At 49.7% G+C, this 20755-nt stretch overlaps 2 long non-coding RNA genes across 3 annotated transcripts in view; one reads left to right on the plus strand and one right to left on the minus strand.

Annotated features, from left to right (window-relative positions):
* Positions 1-20755, plus strand: part of LOC119950786 — a 33108-nt gene that overhangs the window by 1132 nt on the left and 11221 nt on the right. The window contains exon 1 of one of the 2 annotated variants that reach the window (XR_005457416.1): positions 6043-6310. The exons of the other annotated variant lie outside the window; for it this stretch is intronic. This is a non-coding gene — a long non-coding RNA (uncharacterized LOC119950786). Of the gene's footprint in view, positions 1-6042; positions 6311-20755 lie in introns of those variants that run through there. 2 annotated transcript variants of the gene reach the window in all.
* Positions 8572-20755, minus strand: part of LOC119950785 — a 108465-nt gene continuing 96281 nt past the window's right edge. The window contains exon 3 of the long non-coding RNA XR_005457414.1: positions 8572-8922. This is a non-coding gene — a long non-coding RNA (uncharacterized LOC119950785). The remainder of the gene's footprint in view (positions 8923-20755) is intronic.

Below are 20755 nucleotides of genomic sequence, written 5' to 3' on the forward strand. Positions count from 1 at the left end.
CCGGCTCGCGTGCCCCGGAACGCCTCACCACAGTGCCCCCAGCCCTGAATATGTCCTCCCCTGCTCGCGGATCAGCCCTCCCCCGATTGTGGTGGCGCTGGACTGAGTTCGCAGCCGCCACACCGAGTTTCCGACAGGTGAGGCCACACGCGACCCACGCCATCAGGAACTCGGCGGTCGGGGACTGAACATCGCAGGGCAGGCCTCAGCCTACGTTTGGAGGCTGTGGATACAACGTGCCGCATACTCTCCGAATATTCCGCTTTTCAAGGGGTGGAACATTGTAAAACCGGCGCAGCCCTCGATTTCGGCGCCATCGGGGATACTCCGCCCCGTCGACGAAAGCGATTTTGGCTTGGGGATCGGAGAATACAGCCCATCATGTCTGACCATAGGAGGGTGGCTGAAAAAGAGGCAAGGGGAGAGTTTAAGTGAGAGAATTTCAAAATACGGTGCCTAGGTGAATGAGAAAGAAAGAACTATATTGCACCATTCATGATTTTAGGACTTCCCAAACTGCTTTATAACCAAATAAGTTATTTACTTTTGAAGTGTAAACACTATTATAGTATAAGAAATGTGGCAGCCAAGTTGTGCACAGCAAGCTCCAACAAACAGTAATGAGATAATGATCAGGCAGTATTTTATTAAATGACATTGGTTGAGGGATAAATATTGGACAGGACACCAAGTCTTCTTAAAAATAGTGCCACAGAGTTTTGTACATCCACTTGGGAGGACAGGAGCGGCTTCAGTTATCCAAGAGATGGCACCTTCAAAAGTGCAGCAGTACTCCACTGGGAGTGTTAGTCTGGATTAAGTACTCAAACCTGAGCAAGGCTTGAACACGCAACCTTCCGACTCAGAGACCAACAATAACATCAATTTATTTTTATGTAACACTTCTAATGTGTGAAATAAAGGTCCCAAGTGCTTCACAGAAGCATTATTAAAAAAAGTATAACACCAAGCCACATAAGGCGGTATTAGGTCAGATCACCAAAAGCTTGGTCAAAGAACTAGTTTTCAAGGAATGCCTTAAAGAGGAAAGCGAGGTAGAGAATGAGCTGTTGGGAGGGAATTCCAAAGGTTCAGGTTTAGACAACTGAAGGTACGACCCACCAATGGTGGATCAATTAAAATTGGGGAATACAGACAAGGCCAGAATTAGGGGAGTGCAGCTATCCCAGGGGGTTGAGGGGCTGGAAACAGAGATAGGCATGGGCAAGCTGATGGAGGGATTTGAAAATATGGATGATAATTTTATAATCGACATGCTGCTTGACTGGATGTCAATGTAGGTAAGTGAGCAGAGGGTGAGAGAGGAACATGAATTGGTGTCAGTTAAGACATGGGCAGCAGAATTTTGAGGGTAATAACCCTCACAAGATCTATGGGACCACCCCAATTGATCTCCTTGTGGGACTCGTGGAATACAAGCTCCCCTGCTAGTGGGCAGAGGATCATCAGCTGGGGCTCAAGGAAATCATCCGATTAAAGTCGGCCTGGATTGGTACCGGCTACAACGGTAGTTCCGTTTGGGACCTTGAAGCTGTGAGCCGTATTTGCTGGTGAATTAAGCCTCTTTTGGATTTACCTTCTCGGGCCTCCTAAGTATTCGTATTGGTGACGAGGAAAACAACGGTTGCGATCCTGGACATCCTGTCCGCACCGGAATTCTCCAGCTCAAGAACACAGTCGGTGAGACTTCTCAGAAGGCTTTTTTGATGCAGGCGTGGAAGACTGGGTCCAGTATACCGGAAGGATGCGGTATTTCTTCCAGGCAAATGGTGTTGTTGGAGATGACCAGCAAAAGGTAATATTCCTGACTGCCTGCGGGGCCCTGACTTTCAGTGTAATTAAGGCCTCACCCACCTGGCGGCTCCAGACTCAAAAAAACTTTTTGCTTTTTCAAATAAATTTAGAGTACCCAATTATTTTTTAGAATTAAGGGGCAATTTAACGTAGTGGATCCACCTACCCTGCACATCTTTTGGGGTTGTGAGGGTGAGACATCCCAAAAACTCCACCTGGGGATCCAGCACCTATGAAGGCCCATGGCAAGATACTCATGAGAACCATTGACCGTCATTGGGGCCACGGTGGTCACAGTTACCCATGGACAGCATTCATTACGGCTGCACTGGTAATGGTTCAGGAACCCTGGCCCAGACTCCTTGGTTGTGACTGGTTACAACAACTCCGTTTGGACTGGCAACAATTTTTCAAATGGGTACTGGTGGTTTGTACAAAGTCCTTATAAATTACTTGGAATTTTTCCAAGACGGCCTGGGAAAGATAACGGAGGCTATGGCTAAAATCTATGTCGACCAGAGGCCCGGCCCAACATTTTAGGGGCCGTCCGGTCCCATGCCCCTGCTGTCGAAGATAGATGATGAGCTGAGCAGCCTGGAGAATCAGGACATCATGTGCCTGAAAAAGTTTGCATAGTGGGCAGCGCCAGTGGTCCAGTGCTCATGCCAGACAAGGGGTGGGGCACGGTGGCACAGTGGTTAGCATTGCTACCTCACAGTGCCAGGGACTCGGGTTCGATTCCAACCTTGGGTGACTCTGTGAAATTTGCATATTCACCCTGTGTCTGAGTAGGTTTCCTCCGGGTTCTCCGGTTTCCTCTCACAATCCAAAGATGTGCAGGTTATGTGGATTGGCCATGTTAAATTGCCCTTTAGTGTCCAAAGATGTGCAGGTTATGTGGGGTTACGGGGTTATCGGAATAGGGAGGAGAGTGGGCCAAGGTAGGATGCTCTTTCATAGGGTCTGTGCAGACCTGGTGGGCCGAATGGTCTCCTTTTGCACTGTAGGGGTTTTATGGAACTTCCATGGAAATCCGTTTGGCTGGTGGCGACTTTAAAATTACTGTCAACAAGGCCTCCCACCTGGACAGATATCCCGTGCAATGCATAAAGGATCTGTACACAAAGTTAACTGTGGGCATGAAGCTGGATATGAGCCACGAGTAGCTCCAGCTGGAGTTAGACGCGGCGTCTAGAAAATATATTCCGTCAATACCCACGGGGGCTTTATGAGTACACCAAGATTCCTATTGAGGTGGCTTGTATAATTTTCTAGTGAGTGATGGGAAACATCTTCCAAGGGCTCCCCAGGGTGGCTGTCTACCTGGATGATGTACTTATTACAGGAGCTACTGAGATGGAACACCTGGGCAACCTAGAAGAGGTCCTTTTGAAGCTTTCTGATGTGCGTGTTCGCCTGAAAAAGGGCAAGAATCTTTTCCATGTGAAAGAGGTCACATATTTGGAATGCCGTGTCGATAAGAATGGGTTGCACCCATGGAGGGAAAAGTCCGGGCCATCGACTTCCAATAGCTGCCATGAAGTGAACGGCCGCACATGGTGTTTGGTTCTTTGGCTGAAGAGGTGGAAAAGTGGTGTAGGTGGAGAGTTTGGATTCCTTCTCCAGCGTGGGATGTCTGGCAGTTATAACGCAAGGAATAAATCGAGTAAGGTGTGCTCGTCTGACTCAGAAGTCCCTCGTGCACAGTAGGGGAGAAAATGGCGAAGATGTCGGTGTCATCGTTGCCCTCTCAATGGACAACTGAGAGGCTGGTGGAATTCCTGGTGGAGAAATTCAGGAAACAGAGGCAGAGGGTCATGGACGATCTGGCAAAGGTGACTGAGCCCATTTGGGCAGCTCTGGACAGGTTGGAACAATGGTTGGATATACAGGGCTCAACGATTTGGAAGGTGAAGGAGATAGTAACAGACCATGGCGATAGGATCGCCTCCTTAGAGGCTCAGGTGGCACTGCTGGTGACAGGGCAGGAGACATTGAAGGCCAAGGTCAACGATCTGGAGAAATACTCCAGATGTCAAACTTTGAGGATCATTGGGCTGCTGGAGGGCATAGAAGGTTCGAATGGCGACGTCCGGTGGCGGTCATGGAGTGAGAGGTCGCACATTTGGTGGCTCCTGCACAGGATGGATTTTGTTGGTCCTTCCCCACCTGTATGGGGGCATTTTTGAGTGCAAAAGGTGTGTGAGTGCCCAGGGAAGGTAATACTCCTTTGATGAGATTGGTGGATGGGTCAGAGGATGAGGGGTGCCACGAGAAAGGGAGAACGGCTGGAGCACGACAGTTTTCATGGTGCATCACAGGTTAAGATGGTGGAGGGCAAGAAGACGGCGCTGCCTGCCCAGTGGTCGACAGAGCAGCTGGTGGAGTTCTTAAATAACAAGTTCCAGCAGCAGAGGAAGGAGGCCTCGGAAGATCTAGCTAAGGTGCTGGAACCGTTCAGGGCAGCAATTGAGAAAGTTGGATAGAGGTTGGCGGCTCAGGACTGGCGATTCAGAAGGTGGAGGAGGCGGTGGTGAGCATGAGGAGCAGATGGCCTCAATGGAAGGGGAGTGTGGGATGGTCATGGACAGCCAGAAGAGGTTGAAAGAGAAATTGGAGGACCTGGAGAATCAGTTCAGACAACAGAATTTGAGAATCGTCGGGATGCCTGAGGACATCAAGGAAGTGGAGGCCGCCAAGTATGTGGTGAGGATGTTAGGGCAGTAGATGGGGGGGCCTTCGATCAGCCCCTTGAGGTGGATCGGGCGTGTAGGGTGCTGAGGGGGCCGCAGGTGGGGAGCCACTGAGGGTGATGGTGGTGTGGCTGAACCATTTCTTGGGCAAGGAAAAGATTTTGAAATGGGCGAGGCAGACCAGGAGGTGCACCTGGGAAGGGACTGAGCTGCGGGTCTACCAAGACTGGGCGGGGAGCTGGTGAAGAGGAGAGCCCGAGATCAACCGGGTAAAGGCTGCCTTCTTCCAGAAGGGAGTGAAAGTTTGGGTTTTGTACCCTGCCCACTTGTACATGACCCATCAGAAGCAGGAATTTTATTTTGACTCACCAGAGGGGCGATGGACTTTATGAGGGACCATGGACTGGGAGGAGTGTGTAGACACTGAACTTTGGAGAGGAGCTTTGTGTTTATGGGAGAATGTTTGGGGTGGGCAATTTGAGGTGGGTTTTGATGGGTGAGTGTGGTGATAGTGAGTGTGCCTTTAGTTGTCCTGCGTTGGCTGGTAGATGGGAGAAATGGGGTGAGGGGTGGACTGGAGGAGAATGGGGAGGTTAGAGGCCTTGGGCATGGACCACTATGCTAGTTGGGTGGGCTAGTTAATGGAAGTGAAGTGGGGGAGTCGTCAGGAGGAAGGTGTGGGGGGATGGGCCCTGTCGGTGCGGCGGGCTTTTTTGGAATGGAGGCGGGAGCTGGTGTTGACGAATTTGTTAAATTATTTTTGGGCTGCAAATATTGCAATGGTAAGGAAACGGGCCGTGGAGGAGAGGTCTGTTTGGGGACGGGGGAGGCGGCATCATTTGGGGGAACGAGCTTGAGAGCTTTGCTGTTGGTGCCTTTGCCGTTCTCACCGGCAGATACTCCGTTGGTCCAGTAATGGTGTCGGCTTTAAGGGTGTGGGGGCAGTGTAGGGAGCACTTGGGGTTCGAGGGCATGTCACTGTGGATGCCTATTTGCAATAATCATAGGTCCGCGAGACTGGGTGCGAGGTTCCGGGGGTGGTGGCAGGTGGGGATTGAGTACTTCAGGGACTTGTTTATAGGATGCAAATTTGGTGGGATGGAGGAATTGTATGATTTGCACAAGGGGAATGGTTTTAGGTATCTGCATGTTCGGGATTTTGTGAGGAGAGAGGTGCCAACGTTTCTGGGGTTGCAGGATAAGCTGGCGCAGGATGAAAGAGGGGACGGGAAGGTGTCGGATATTTACAAGGAGGGCGCCTTGGTGGAAGATGTTAAGCGCAAATGGGAGGAGGAGGAGGTGGGGACTGGGACATGGGCTCAGGCCTTGCGGAAAAAGTTTAAAGTGGTGCATAGGGCCCACATGACAGTAACGAGAATGAGCACGTTTTTTGAGGGGGTGAAAGATAGGTGTGGGCAGTGCACGAGGGGGCTGCGAATCACATGTTCTGGGCGTGCCCCAGACTGAGGGGGTTCTGACAGGGATTCCCAGATTTTCTGTCTGAGGTTCTGTGTGAGAGAGTGGCCGAGTCTCGGGGTGGTGATATTTGATGTGTCAGATGACCCGGGAGTCCGGGCTGGGGAGGGGGAAGAGAGGCTGAGGTATTGTCCTTTGCCTCCCTGATAGCCTAGAGACAGATTTTCTTACATTGGCGGGACTCGGAACCGCCGAAGGCAGGAGTATGGGTGAGCAACCTGGCAGAATTCCTCAGGTTAGAGAGGATTAAGTTCGCTATGCGGTGGTCGGCAGAAGGGTTCACCCGGAGGTGGAAACCGTTTATTGATTTCTTCAAGGATTGAGAGGTAAGCAAGGATGGGGGGGCTTTCGGAAAGGGAGTAAGGGGGTTAAAATGGGGAAGGTGGGACATGGCTGGGGATTGTTGTTTGGGAGGCTTGGAGGGTTGTAGTTGTTTATTGGGTTGATGTGATGCTCTTCTGATATTCTGTAGATTTATATTTTTGTTGGAAAGCCTTGAATAAAAAAAGATGTGAATGACACGGATTGCGTGGTAAAGATGTTTGGGAAGCAGGTGGAGGAGGGGGCGTTCACAAATCATCCCAAAGTGGACTATGCCCACTGGTCATTGCGACACAGACCCAGATCTGGGGAGTTGCCACGGGCAATCACAGTCTGGTTCCACAGGTATTTGGATAAAGAAAAGATCCTGAGGTGGGTGAAGGACACCCGAGAATGTAGATGGAAGGGCCACACCGTCAGAATCTTTCAGGACGTTGGGGCAGAACTGACAAATTAGCGGACGGGGTTTAATAAGGCCAAACCGGCTCTTTATAAGAGCAAAGTGAGGTTTGGAGTGGTGTCTGTGGGGTCATGTTTGATATTTACTTTGACACGCTGGAGGAGGTGAATGACTTTGCAAAGAAACATAGAATTCAAAGAAATCGCCACCTTGGTTGTATAGTCGCTGGACTAGTTGTCGGGCATCTCATGCTGTCCCGCCTAGCAGTGATCTCTTATCTGCCTCAACAACCGCGAATTCCATCAAATATGATTGTATATTAACCTCTACTTGCAGAGTGCATTTTCCAAGCATCTTAATTTGTGCGTCACGGTAGTCTGTGAGACTGTACTCATTGTCTGGCTGAATGCACATCTTCTTGAGGTCTGCCTCGTTTATTAAATTTTCTCTGGCACCAGTGTCCATTTTGATGAATGTGCTGGTTTGATTTATCATTATGTCAATGAAGAATTAATCTTCGTCACCATCTGTTGCACTCTTCTCCTCATCCTACCTAATCCGGCAGGCATGTTGCACTGTAGAAACATCGTTTCTCGTTTCATTTACGTAGTTGATGCTCCGCGGCACCTGTGTTCGCTCTGTGGACTGGCATTGATGGGTAAAATGGTTGCGCTTTGAGCATCTGCCACACTTTTTGCCATATGCAGGGCGCTTACGTGGGCTGTGTGTTCTGCCTCACCTCAGACACAAAACAGTGTGTTCTGATGGTCTTTTATGATGACTGCCGCCATGCTGAACGCATTAGTTGTTTTGCTGCGTCACATTGTGCCACTTCATTGTGTTTGAATTTCCATGAGTTGTTGCAAAGAAACTTCGCTGGCCATGCATATCCATATCGCATCGAATAAAGTCAAATCTCATTCGTGCAGCAATCGTTCACGTAACGTGCCGCTTTTAAGTCCATAAACAATTTGGTCTTTCATCAAAGAATCCTGCAGGTCTTCGAAATTGCAGGTTTGCGCTTTAGGACGGAAGTCTGTTACAAAAATGTTACAAAAATGAAGGGCAGCACGGTAGCAATGTGGATAGCACAATTGCTTCACAGCTCCAGGGTCCCAGGTTCGATTCCGGCTTGGGTCACTGTCTGTGCGGAGTCTGAACATCCTCCCCGTGTGTGCGTGGGTTTCCTCTGGGTGCTCCGGTTTCCTCCCACAGTCCAAAGATGTGCAGGTTAGGTGGATTGGCCATGATAAATTGCCCATAGTGTCCAAAATTGCCCTCAGTGTTGGGTGGGGTTACGGGGATAGGGTGTTGACCTTGGGTAGGGTGCTCTTTCCAAGAGCTGGTGCAGACTCGATGGGCCGAATGGCCTCCTTCTGCACTGTAAATTCTATGAATTCTATGATAAAAAAAGAGTCGAATACTTCACTCGATTTTTGTAACCACATACGAAAGACATATTGCTCAAACGTTACATTTTTCTTCGGATGGCAGTAGTTATCGAAGCGTTCAATTATTTTATCGTAGCTTCTCCTGTCGTCCTCCATGGCAAACTGGAACATAAGTTACATAAGTTAATTGTCTGGGAACCTGCTCCAGTCTTCAGTTGGGCTATTTTCCTCTGATCTGAAGCCTCCTGGAGACCCTGGGCCTCTTTGTAAAAAATAAATTGTTATTTAAAAGCACTGCAGTTGGCGTCTACGTAACAAGTTGTGAGGAGTGGGCCGGGAGTCTTGAGTGCTTCCATCTCACTTTACCTGGTTGTCTCGAGTTTTGCAGCTGATCTCTTTCTTGTCAAGTCTCCAATTGACCTATTTGATTTTTTTTTCTTGCCGTATCTAGTTTTTCCGAACTGCCCCCATTTGATATTCATTCCGTGACACCATGTAATGTTCTCTGTATGCACGGATGGCGAGGTCTTTATCATTGAATAGACAGAAAACATACGGCTTTGTAAATGAGCAAAACTGTTTATTAATTAACTAAAACACGAAAGGGTTTCTATGATGTTTACTAAGATTACAATTGGATACAATGGCTAAATACAAACAACTATGATGAACTATTTTAATTGCTGTTGACTCAGGAGCTACTTGATCTGTGACTGCACTCTGTGCTTGCTGTCCAGCTTCTGTGTCTCTCTGTACTGTCTTGGAGAATACGTCCTGCCTCCCATGTACCCTGTCCTCCAGTGACCTACTCCTGTAGCCACGCCACCTGTAGTCAGATGCTAGAATTGTAATCTATGCATGCAGGCACTAATGTTTATATACAGTTTGGTTATTATGTTATATGCACAAATGATATTCTACATATCATAATTGGGGAAATTTAAATGAAACAGTTGGTTACACCTGAGCGTTCGGCTTTTTACTTTCTTGTTCATTGTATTTCTCATGTTTCTGTTATGTCCTTTATCTTGTATCCAGGTTATTGGTTTTAAGTTTCTCACAGTATTATTGAAAATTGTTGGAAATGTTGCGGGGTGAGGGAATGGGTGCGGGGATGGGTTTGTATAATATTGTTAAACTTGGGTTTGGATAGAGGGGCTGTTTGCTGGGTTATTTTGTGAATAACTTGGATTTTTACCCAGGTGGGGGTCACTCTGCTGGCACAGATGCTCGTTAACGGGAATGAATAGGAGAGAAAACTGTGGCTGGTTATCTGGGGAGGGGTTGTTTCTTTTGCTGGTTAAGGTAACGAGCCTAGGGTGGTTGGGTTTTCTTTGCTTGGGTTGGGGGAAGAGTGGGGATTGGTGAGAGCGCGGTGGGTTGTTTGTTTGGTGCTCGAGGGGATGGGGCAGGGGGAAGGATTGTGGGGGGAGGGACTGCTGCTGATGAAGGTTTCTTTATTGAGTTACTGATTTAAGGGGCATGGCAGCGTCCATCTTGAGTGGGCCTTGAGCTGAGGTGGGGTACTGTCGACTTCCTTGTGTGTGGGATATATGGCTGATTATAGAGGGGGTAACCCAGAGGCCCACAATCAGGCTGGCTAAATGGTACTTAGGGGGGCTAAATGGGCCAGTTACAAGATTCCGAGTGTTTGCCCATCAAAACTGTTTGAAGGCGGATGTGGTTTTCTTGCAGGAGACATGTCTGAGAGTTTGAGATCAGACAAGTCTGAGAAAGCGGTGGGTGGGGCAAGTTTGTTATTTATAGCACAGAATGAGGCCATTTGGCCCATTGTGTCTGCACTAGCTCCTAAAAAAGGAACCTAGCTAGTCCCATTCCCCAGGCCTTGTTAACCCTAACCCCTCCCTTGCGCTGCTGACTTAACTGTCCTGGAAGAAGTCAATGAACGGTTTCCATATCCGGGTGAACCCTTCCATCGACCCCCTTAAGGCGAACTTAATTTTCTCCAACCGAAGGAAATCCACAAGGTTTTCCCTGGCTTTGGAGGAAGCTTGGAGGGTGAATGGGTCCTCTTCGTGCGCCAGGTTGAGTCTCATTTAATTTAAGGTAGTCCATAGGGCACATATTACAGTGGCTAGAATGAGTAGGTTCTTTGAGAGGGTGGAGGATATGTGTGAGCGATGGGGCCCGCGGACCATGTCCACATGTTTTAGGCCTGTCCGAAGTTGCAGGGATTTTGGCGGGGGTTCGCTGGAGTGATGTCGGAGGTACTGATGGTGAAGGTGGTCCCGATTCCAGAATTTGCAGTGTTTGTAGTGTCGGAAGACCTGGGAGTCCAGGGGGTGAGAGAGGCTGACGCTCTGGCTTTGCTACACCAACCGAGCCAGATTCAACTTGTGTAATTGCTCCCACTCCTTCGTCACTTGAAAACCTCGATACCTAAAACTCACCCCCTTAAACGGCAACTTGACCAACCTCCTCTCCTGCCTCCTCGTCTGAATCAAAGAGACCTCTCTCTTTCCTATGTTTCATTTGCACCCCAGAAACCGACCAATTTCACCAAAATGTCCATGATACTACCTATGCTTTCCAGTGGGTCCGATATATACAACAGCAGGTCGTCCGCATAGAGACATCCTATACTCCAGCAACCACCCCAACCGCACAATCCCTTTCCAACCCCTAGACACTCTAAGCGCCATCGGTACAGCAAAAAGCAACAGGGAGGGGGAGCATCTCTGCCTCGTCCCCCTGTACAACCTAAAGTACCCCAAACTCACCCGACTCGTTCTGACACTCTCCACCAGCGCCCAGTACAGCAATCAAGTCCAATCTATAAAACCCGAACCGCCCCAGTACCTCCCACAAATACTCCCACTCTATCCGATCAAAGGCCTTCTCCCCATCCATCGCGACCGACACCTCCACATTTCGTTCCTCTGGGGGCGTCATTATGGCATTTAGCAGGTACCTAATATTGGCCGGCATGTGTCTCCTTTTACGAATCCCGTCTGGTCACCCCCGATCACCTACAACACACAATCCGCGAGGCCTGAATCTTAGCCTGCAACTTGGCATTCACATTCAACAGTGATATTGAAAGGTAGGACTCACACCTCTCCGGGTCCTTGTCTTTCTTTAGGATCGGAGATATTGAGGCCTGCGTCAACGCTGGGGGAGCTCACCCTTCTCCCTCGCCTCATTAAATGCCCTCACCAGCAGGGGCCCCAGGTCACCCAAAAACATTTTATAAAACTCTACTGGGAAACCATCCGGACCCAGGGCCTTCCCTGCCTGCATTGCCCCCATACCCTCCAGCACCTCCACCAATCCAATGGGCGCTCCCAGACTCTCTACCAGACCATCCTCCAACTTGGGGATTCCAGCCTATCCAAAAAATTCTGCATTCCCTCCCCCTCAGTTGGGGGTTCAAATTCACTAAGCCTCCTATAGAACTCCTCAAACACCCCATTCACCCTCCCAGATCCAATACCACGCTATCCTTGTTGTTCTTCACCCTGCCAATCTTCATCTCCGCCTGCTGCTTCCTGAGCTGGTGGCCAGAATCCTGCTAGCCTTCTCCCCGTACTCATACACTGCCCCTCTGGCCCTCCGCAACTGCCCCACTGTCTTCCTTGTGGACACCAATCCAAACTCTATCTGGAGCTTCTGCCTCTCCTTCAACAATCCTGCCTCCGGGGCCTCCGCGTACCTTCTTTCCACCCACATAATCTCGTCCACCAAAGTTGACATTTCTGCCCGCTCCTCCTTCTCCCTGTGGGCCCAGATTGATATAAATTCCCCCCTGACCACTGCCTTGAGTGCCTCCCACAGGGTGGCGGCCGAGACCTCACCGGAATCATTTACCTCCACATACCCCCGGATGGCGGCCCTCACCCGCTCACACATCTCCTCCGCTAGCAACCGCACATCCAACCACCACTGCAGGCACTGAACCCTCCCCCGATCCACTCGCAAGTCCACCCAATGCGGCGCGTGGTCTCAGGCCACAATCGTCGAATATCCCGAGTCCACCATTTCCGCCAGCAACGACTGACCCACCATAAAAAAAGTCAATCCCTGAGTAGGCCGTATGCATATGGGAGAAGTATGAAAACTTCTTCACCCTTAGCCTCCCAAACCTCCACGTGTCGACTCCCCCCATCCATTCCATAAATCCCTTTTGCTCCTTCGCCACCGCCGACACCCTCCCCGATCTCGAACTTGATCGGTCCATCCTGGGTCAATGACCGTGTTAAAGTTGCCCCCCCATAATCAGCTGGTGCGAGTCCAGGTACGGGATCTTCCCCAATATACACTTCATAAACTCCACATCGTCCCAATTTGGGGCGTAAACATTAACCAGGACCACTGGCATCCCCTCCAATTTCCCGCTTACCGCCACAAACAACCCCCACCCCCGAATCCGCACCTGAAATGCCATCCGCTTATTGACCAGCACCACCACTCCACGCATTTCACATCCAACCTCGAACGGAAAAGCTGCCCAACCCACCCTTTCCTTAGCCTTGTCTGGTCCCCAATCTGCAGATGTGTCTCTTGCAAAAAGATCACATCTGCCTTCAAACTACTCAGACGCGCAAAAACATGCAACCCTTTGACTGGCCCATTCAGCCTCCTCACGTTCCATATGACCAGCCCGGCCGGAGGCATATCCCCCCCCCCCCATCCATTATCAACCATACCCCTTCTTAGGCCAGCCCCCTGCCTGTGCCACGCAACCCTCTAGGACCACCCCCAGATGCCCATTGTCACCACTCTCTCCCATATAACGCCACAGGAACAACACCTTCGTCAGCAGCCCTCCTCCCCTAAACAAAACAACCCATCCCCCACTGCTACACTACCCACCTGATCACGCCCCACTGCGCTCCCGTTAACTAGCCCACCCAGCTAGCCTAGCAGCCCCCGCCCAAGATGCCACCACCTCCTACCTCCCGCTGATTCCCCACCCCCTGCACGCTCCACTCACAACAGTGCAACAATAAACAACAAAAGAAAAGCACAAAACCCCCAACATCAAAAAGGTGCACTCACCCCCTCATCGCCTCGAAACATTTTGGAGGAGAAGAGTTCCCCAACCACCCACTAAACTGAAAAAATACAATTACCAAAAGGAACAGGACAAAAGAAACCACATTCCCCTCCACACCCCTCCTCCACAGTTCAATGTCCTCTTTTACCTGCCAGTCCATTGTCCCAGAAAAATTCCATCGCCTCCTCTGGTGTTCCAAAATAATGCTCTTTATTGTTAACGGTCACCCAGAAGCGAGCCAGCTACAGCATCCCAAACTGAATTCCCTTTTTAAAGAGGCAAGCCTTCACCTGAATAAACCTGGCCCTCCTCTTCGCCAAGTCTGGGCCCAGGTCCTGATACACTCTTGTTATGGGCCAGGGTTTAGAACCCCAAAGTGTATCATGGAGTTCACCTGACCCACAACTTTTAATAGATTGTGGTGTGGGGAGCACATGGCCCACACTACAGGTGTGGTGCAGCAGAAATCGAAAAGTATTTTTTTAATGTTTATTCTAGAACTCAAGTTAACCTTTTTAAAACATACAGTGAATATCTTAGCAACCATCAATTCAAATACAACACTAAGTAATCCTTAATAACTTCCCAAACAACATCCAGAAGACAAAAGAAACACCTTTTAACAGAAGCACATCAGGTTTACATTCACAACTGAAAACATTTATAATTCTGAATTCACCAAATGATCAAGAGATAGTCTTTTCATGGCAGAGATCAACAGTACACCTGCTTTGTCTGCTCCAACACTGAAAACAAAACTAAAACACACCCTGCAGCAAAGAGCCTAAAACAAAAGTAAAAAGCTGACAGACAGCCGAGCTCCACCCACACTCTGACATCACTGATAAACACCCATTTCTTAAAGGTACATTTCATCAACACCCATTTCTTAAAGGTACTCTCACATGACATTCTCAGCTCATACCCTCCCAGGTGTATCTCCTCGTCTGCCTCGCCCATCTCAAGATCTTCTCCTTATCTTGCTATAAGCCTTCTTTTTTTTAAATAAACATTTTATTGAGGTATTTTTTGGTTTTACAGCGAGAACAAAGTAAACAATATACATGAATCTACAAACATAGTGCAAAAGCCGTCCTCCTCCCTTACCGGTCCCACCTATTATTAACACCGTACTCTAAACTAAACTAACCCCCCACTTCTGCTCACGGTTAATTTTACGCAAAGAAGTCGACGAACGGCTGCCACCTCCGGACGTACCCTAGCAGTGACCCTCTCAAGGCGAACTTGATTTTCTCCAAACAGAGAAAGGTAGCCATGTCAGTTAGCCAGGTCTCCGGCTTCGGGGGCTTTGAGTCCCTCAAAGCTAATAATATCCGTCTCCGGGCTCATAGGGAGGCAAAGGCCAGAACATCTGCCTCTTTCTCCTCCTGGATTCCCGGATCGTCCGACACCCTGGAAATCGCCACCTCTGGACTCGGTGCCATCCTTGTTTTTAACACCATGAACATGACATCTGCAAACCCCTGCCAGAATCCCCTAAGCTTTGGACATGTCCAAAACATGTGGACATGGTTCGCTGACCCTCCCGCACACTGTGCACACCTATCCTCTACCCCAAAGAACCTGCTCATCCGGGCCACTGTCATGTGAGCCCGGTGAACGACCTTGAATTCTATCAGGCTGAGCCTGGCACATGTTGTGGACATGTTGATTCTACTCAACGTGTCCACCCATAGACCATCCTCTATCTCGCCTCCCAACTCCTCTTCCCACTTGCACTTCAGCTCCCCAGTCTGAGTCTCCTCTGACCCCATAAGTTCCTTGTAAATGTCAGAGACCCTCCCTTCTCCCACCCATCCTCTGGAAACTACCCTGTCCTGTATCCCCCTTGGTGGTAGGAGCGGGAAGGTTGAAACCTGCCTGCGTAGGAAGTCCTGGACCTGCAGTACCTGAATTTGTACCCCCTCGCCAATCCAAATTTCTCCTCCAGCTCCCTCAAGCTAGGAAAGCTCCTCTCTATAAACATATCCCCCATCCTCTCAATCCCTGCTCTCTGCCATCTCTGGAACCCCCGTCCATCCTTCCCGGGGCAAACCGGTGATTATTACAAATTGGAGACAAAACCGATGCTCCCTCTGCTCCCACATGCCTCCTCCATTGCCCCCAGACTCTCAGGGTCGCCACCACCACGGGGCTGGTTGAGTACTGTGCCGGCAGGAACGGCAGAGGTGCCATTATCAACGCCCCGAAGCTGGTGCACTAACATGAAGCCGCCTCCATACTCTCCCATGCCGACCCTCCCTCACCACCCACTTCCTGATCATAGCTATATTCGCCGCCCAATAGTAGTTACTGAAGTTTGGTAGCCCCAGCCTGCCTTCGCCCCGGCTCCGCTCAAGCATCCCCCTCCTTACTCGCGGGCTCTTGCCCGCCCATACAAAGCCAGTGATCACTTTGTTGACCCATTTAAAAAAGGACCTCGGAATAAAGACAGAGAGACACTAGGACACAAACAGGAATCTTGGGAGGACCATCATCTTCACAGTCTGCATCCTCCCAGCTAGTGACAGCGGGAGCGCATGCCACCTCCGAAAATCATCCTTCATTTGGTCTACTAGTCAGGCCAGATTTAGCTTGCGCAGCCGTTCCCATTCCCGCGCCACTTGGATGCCTAGATACCTAAAGCTTCCCCCGACCACTCTAAACGGCAGCTCCCCCAGTCGCCTCTCCTGTTCCCTCGCCTGGACCGCAAACATCTCACTTTTCCCCATATTTAGTTTATATCCCGAAAACCAGCCAAATTCACCCAGAATCCTCATGATTTCTTCCATCCCCTCTGCTGAGTCCGATACATACAGGAGCAGGTCGTCTGCGTAAAGCGAGACACTGTGTTTCCCCCCTCCCCCGGACCAGCCCCCTCCAGCCCCTTGAAGCTTCAGTGCAATTGCCAGCAGCTTTATGGCTAATGTGAACAACAGTGGGGAGAGGGGGCACCCCTGACTTGTCCACCGATGCAGCGTAAAATAGTCCAATGTTGTCCTATTCATTCGTACGCTCGCCACAGGAGCCTGATACAGCAACCTGACCCAGTCAATAAAGCCCCGCCCAAATCCGAACTGTCCCAGTACCTCCCAAAGACATTCCCATTCTACTCGATCAAAGGCCTTCTCTGCGTCCATTGCGACCACTACCTCCACCTCCCTATCTCCGGGGACATCATGATCACATTTAATAGCCTTCTTACATTGGCCACCAACTGCCTTCCCTTAACAAACCAGTCTAGTCCTCCCCAATAATGTCCGGAACACAATCCTCAATCCTAGAGAACAAAATTTTGGCCAGCAGTTTGGTGTCCGCATTCAATAGGGATATCGGTCTGTCGGACCCACAAAGCTCCGGGTTCTTGTCCCACTTCAGGATCAGCGAAATCGTGGCCTGTGACATCGTCGGGGAAGCACCCCTTTCCTCATTGAATGTCCTCATCAACAACGGCCCCAATGTCCCAGAGAACTTTTTATAGAACTCCACTGGGTACCCGTCCGGCCCGGGGCTTTACCCTACTGCTTGGCCTTCAGACCCTCCACTATCTTTTTCATCCCGATCGGGGCCCCCAGCCCTTCTACCAGCTCCCTGTCCACCTTCGGGAAATTCAGCTCCCCCAGGAAGTGCCTCATCCCCTCCGGCCTCGTTGGAGGTTCCGACCCCATACGGCCTACTGTAAAACTCCTTAAACGCCTTATTCACCACAGCTGAGTCTCCAACCAGGTTCCCCTCGCCATCCTTTACTTTCCCTATCTCCCTGGCTGCCTCCCTCTTTCTAAGCTGCTGCACAAGCATTCTGCTGACCTTCTCTCCATGCTCATAAATCACCCCCCTCGCCTTTCTCAGCTGCTCCACCGCCCTCCCTGTGGTTAAAAAACTGAACTTCGTCTGTAGCCTCCGCCGCTCCCTTAAACGTCCTGCCTCTGCGGTCTCCGCATACCTCTTGTCGACCTGTAGTATCTCCTTTACCAGTCGGTCCGTCTCTGCACTGTCTACCTTCTCCCTGTGGGCCCGTATCGAGATCAGCTCCCCTCTAACCACCGCCTTCAATGCTTCCCAGACCACCGCTGCCTAAATTTCCCCCGTGTCGTTGACTTCCAGGTAGTTCTGAATACATTTCCTCAGCTGCCTGCACACCTCTGTCAGCTAGAAGACCCATGTCTATCCTCCAGTGCGGGCGCTGGTTACTGTCTTTACTAACCTGTAGGTCAACCCAGTGCGGGGCATAGTCTGAGATTGTGATCGCCGAGTCCACCACCCCCGTCAGTAAGGCCCTGCTCAGAATAAAGAAATCAATCCGGGAGTACACTTTATGCACGTGTGAGTAGAAAGAGAACTCCTTCACCCTCGGCTGCCCAAATCTCCATGGATCCACCGCCCCCCCCCCCCCCCCCCCCCCCCCCCCCAACTGCTCCATGAACCCTTTTAGTTCCTTTGCCATTGCTGGCACCCTGCCCGTTTTTGAGCTTGACCGGTCTAAACCAGGGTCAATAACTGTGTTGAAATCCCCTCCCATGACCAATTTATGCAAATCCAGGTCCGGTATCTTCTCCAGCATCTTCTTTATAAACTCCACATCGTCCCAATTTGGCGCATACTCATTTACTATTACCACCTGCAACCCCTAAAATTTCCCACTGAGCATAATGTACTGGCCTCCCACATCCAAAATTATTCTTCCTGCCTCAAATACCACCCGCTTGTTGATCAGGATTGGGACCCTTCAAGTCCAGTCACATGTGAAAAACCTGCCCGGCCCAACCTTTCCTTAATCTAATCTGGTCAGCTACTCTAAGATGCGTCTCCTGCAGCATTACCATGTCCATCTTCAGTCCTCTCAAATGCATGAACGCGTGTGCCCTCTTGACCGGCCCATTTAGCCCTCGTACATTCCAGGTGGTCAGCCTAGTTGGGGGTCGCTGATCAGCCATCACCTTTCTTGGGTCAGTCTCCAGCCCCGCGCCCATGCCTCCATCAGCCCGCCCCCAGACAGCCTCCTCCCCAGACTTCCTCTCTGTCCCTCAGCAACAGTCCCTCCCTCGTCAGCAGAACATTTCCCCCGCCTCTCCCCCGAGTAACAGCACAATGTAAATCGACCCCTTTCATAAGCCTAACATCTGCTCACCCCCCACTACGCTTCCGTGAGCTAGCCTGTCCAGCTAGCTTGGTGGCCCCCACCCCTGGTGCCAGACATTCTCCCACCTATTGTTCCCTCCCCACCTTCCCTCCCACTCATATACACATATTCAAATGACAAACAATCTCAACACAATTGCCCGACAGAGAAAAAAAAACGCTAAACAAAGCAAAGATTAAGCAAGAGATCCAGCATCTGAACAAACACAGCACCATCCCCCAACGTGCAAATGTTAACTTTAACTCACTCAGCTCTGCAACTGGCCCCAAATCAGTACAGAAGGCATTACAAATAGCATCCACAAAACGAAAAAACAAGAAACATTTTTAAACATGAACGTTACAGCAAAGTTCAAAGTTCTCAGTCCTCCACTAGTCCTTTCCTTTTCGCGAAGTCTAGCGCTGCCTCAGGTACTCAAAATAAAAATGTTGCTCCTCGTATGAGACCCAGAGACAGGCCGGATACAGCAGTTTGAACTTCCCCTTTTTCTTGAAAAGGGTCAACCTGATCTGATTAAACCCCACTCTTCTCCTGGCCACCTCCGCACTCAGGTCCTGATAGAACCGCAGGATACTGTTCTCCCATTTGTAGTTCCGTGTCTGCTTGGCCCACTGTAAAATACGCTCCTTATCCAAATACCTGTGGAATCTCACCACCATTGCCCTCAGAGGGTCTCCCATTCGCGGCTTCCTCACAAGCGCTTTGTGAGCCCTATCTACCTCCAAGGGTCGGAGGAATGCTCCATCCCCTAGCAGCTTCTCGAACATGTCTGCTATGTATGCCCCAGCGTCCTCTCCTTTGGACCCCTCCTGGAGCCCAACGATTCTCAAATTCTGCCGACGGGACCTATTTTCTAGGTCCTCCACCTTCTCCAGGAGCCTTTTCTGCTGGTCTCTCAGCATCCCCACCTCCAGCTCTACCGCAGTTTGATGTTCCTCCTGGTCAGCTAGCGCCTTCTCTACTTTCTGGATCGCCCGATCTTGGGCATTCAATCTAAGCTCCAGCTTATTGACTCTTTAATCGGGTTCAAGCAGTCCCACTTCTGCTTGGCGAAGCCCTCCTGGATAAATTGCACCAGCTGCTCCGTTGACTGCTGGGTCGACAAGCCAGAGGTCCGGTCATCCACCATGCTTTCTCCCCCTGCAGCTTCAGCCCAAGCCTTCTCTGTCTGTTTTTGCCTTTGCGAGAACTTCCAAGTCCTCTTTTCCATGCACTGATGTGGGAATCCAGTACCCAATTGCCTCTGTCATCGATTTTTCAAATCAAGTCCGATAAGAAATGGGGGAAAAAGGTCCAAAAGTCCAACCCCAGCGGGAACCACCAAATGTGCGACTTACTCCTTCATAGTCGCTACCGGAAGTCGCTATAAGCCTTCTTAACAACTGTTTCAATTGCCTGGCCACCTTCAGAGAATTATGTGTGTGAACCCCAAAGTCCCTCTGCTCCTGTACTCCCCTCAAAGTTGTACTGATGAGGCTATATTGTCTCCCAATGTTTCTTCTACCAAAATGCATTTCCTTACTTTTTGCTGCATTCACGATCATCTGCCAGGTGTCTGCCCATTTGGCAACTTGCCAATGTCCCTCTGAAGTCACTCAGCATCATCCTCACAATTGACTATTCTCTGCAGCTTAGTATCATCTACAAATTTGAAGATTTTGCCCTCAACTCCCACTTCAAAATAATTTATGTAATTCAGAAAAAGCAAAGATCCCAATACTGAACGCTGCGAAACACCACTTTCAACTCGTCTCCAGTCTGAGAAATGCCCATCTATACCTACCCTCTGCTTCCTATCTCTTAGCCAACTTCTAGTCAATGCTTCCAAGGACCCATCAATTCCAAAGATTTTAAATTTGCTAACCAACCTGTCATGTAGCACTGCATCACGTGCTTTCTAAAAACTCAAATATACAACATCCAGAACACTACCTTCATCTATTGCCTGTGTCACCTTGTCAAAGAATTCAATTAAATTTGTGAGACATGACCTGCCCTTGACAAAGCCATGTTGACCGTCTAGTATTCACTTATTTTTCTCTCAGTATATATTTGTCTCGTCCCGTATTATGGCCTCAATCAGTTTTTCCACTATTGATATCAAGCTGACAGATCTGTAGTTTTCTGGGTTATCCTTTGCTCTTTCTTAAACAACGACATTTGCAATCCTCCAGTCCTCCAGGACTAATCCTGTGTTCAGAAAGGCCTGGAAAATCTCGGTCAACAATGTAATGTTTTTGTTGGATGGCCTTATTTATATTACAAGAACACTTGTATCTAAAGCTATAAACAATGTATTAACATTAACTGTGGGTCAAATATATACAAAGCAACAGATGAATAATAGTATGATCATGCACGAGCAACCTCTCCTAGCTCTCCAGTCAGTCTGAGGTCACCTGACTCTAACATTCATGTATATACTAATGAGACTCCTAGTGGTCAGTCAGTGAATTCCAACACATGCTATCACTACAAGCAGCTCCACAATATGCTCCCTTG

This window comes from Scyliorhinus canicula, chromosome 16, assembly GCF_902713615.1.
Source record: "Scyliorhinus canicula chromosome 16, sScyCan1.1, whole genome shotgun sequence".
Taxonomy (NCBI): Eukaryota; Metazoa; Chordata; class Chondrichthyes; order Carcharhiniformes; family Scyliorhinidae; genus Scyliorhinus; species Scyliorhinus canicula.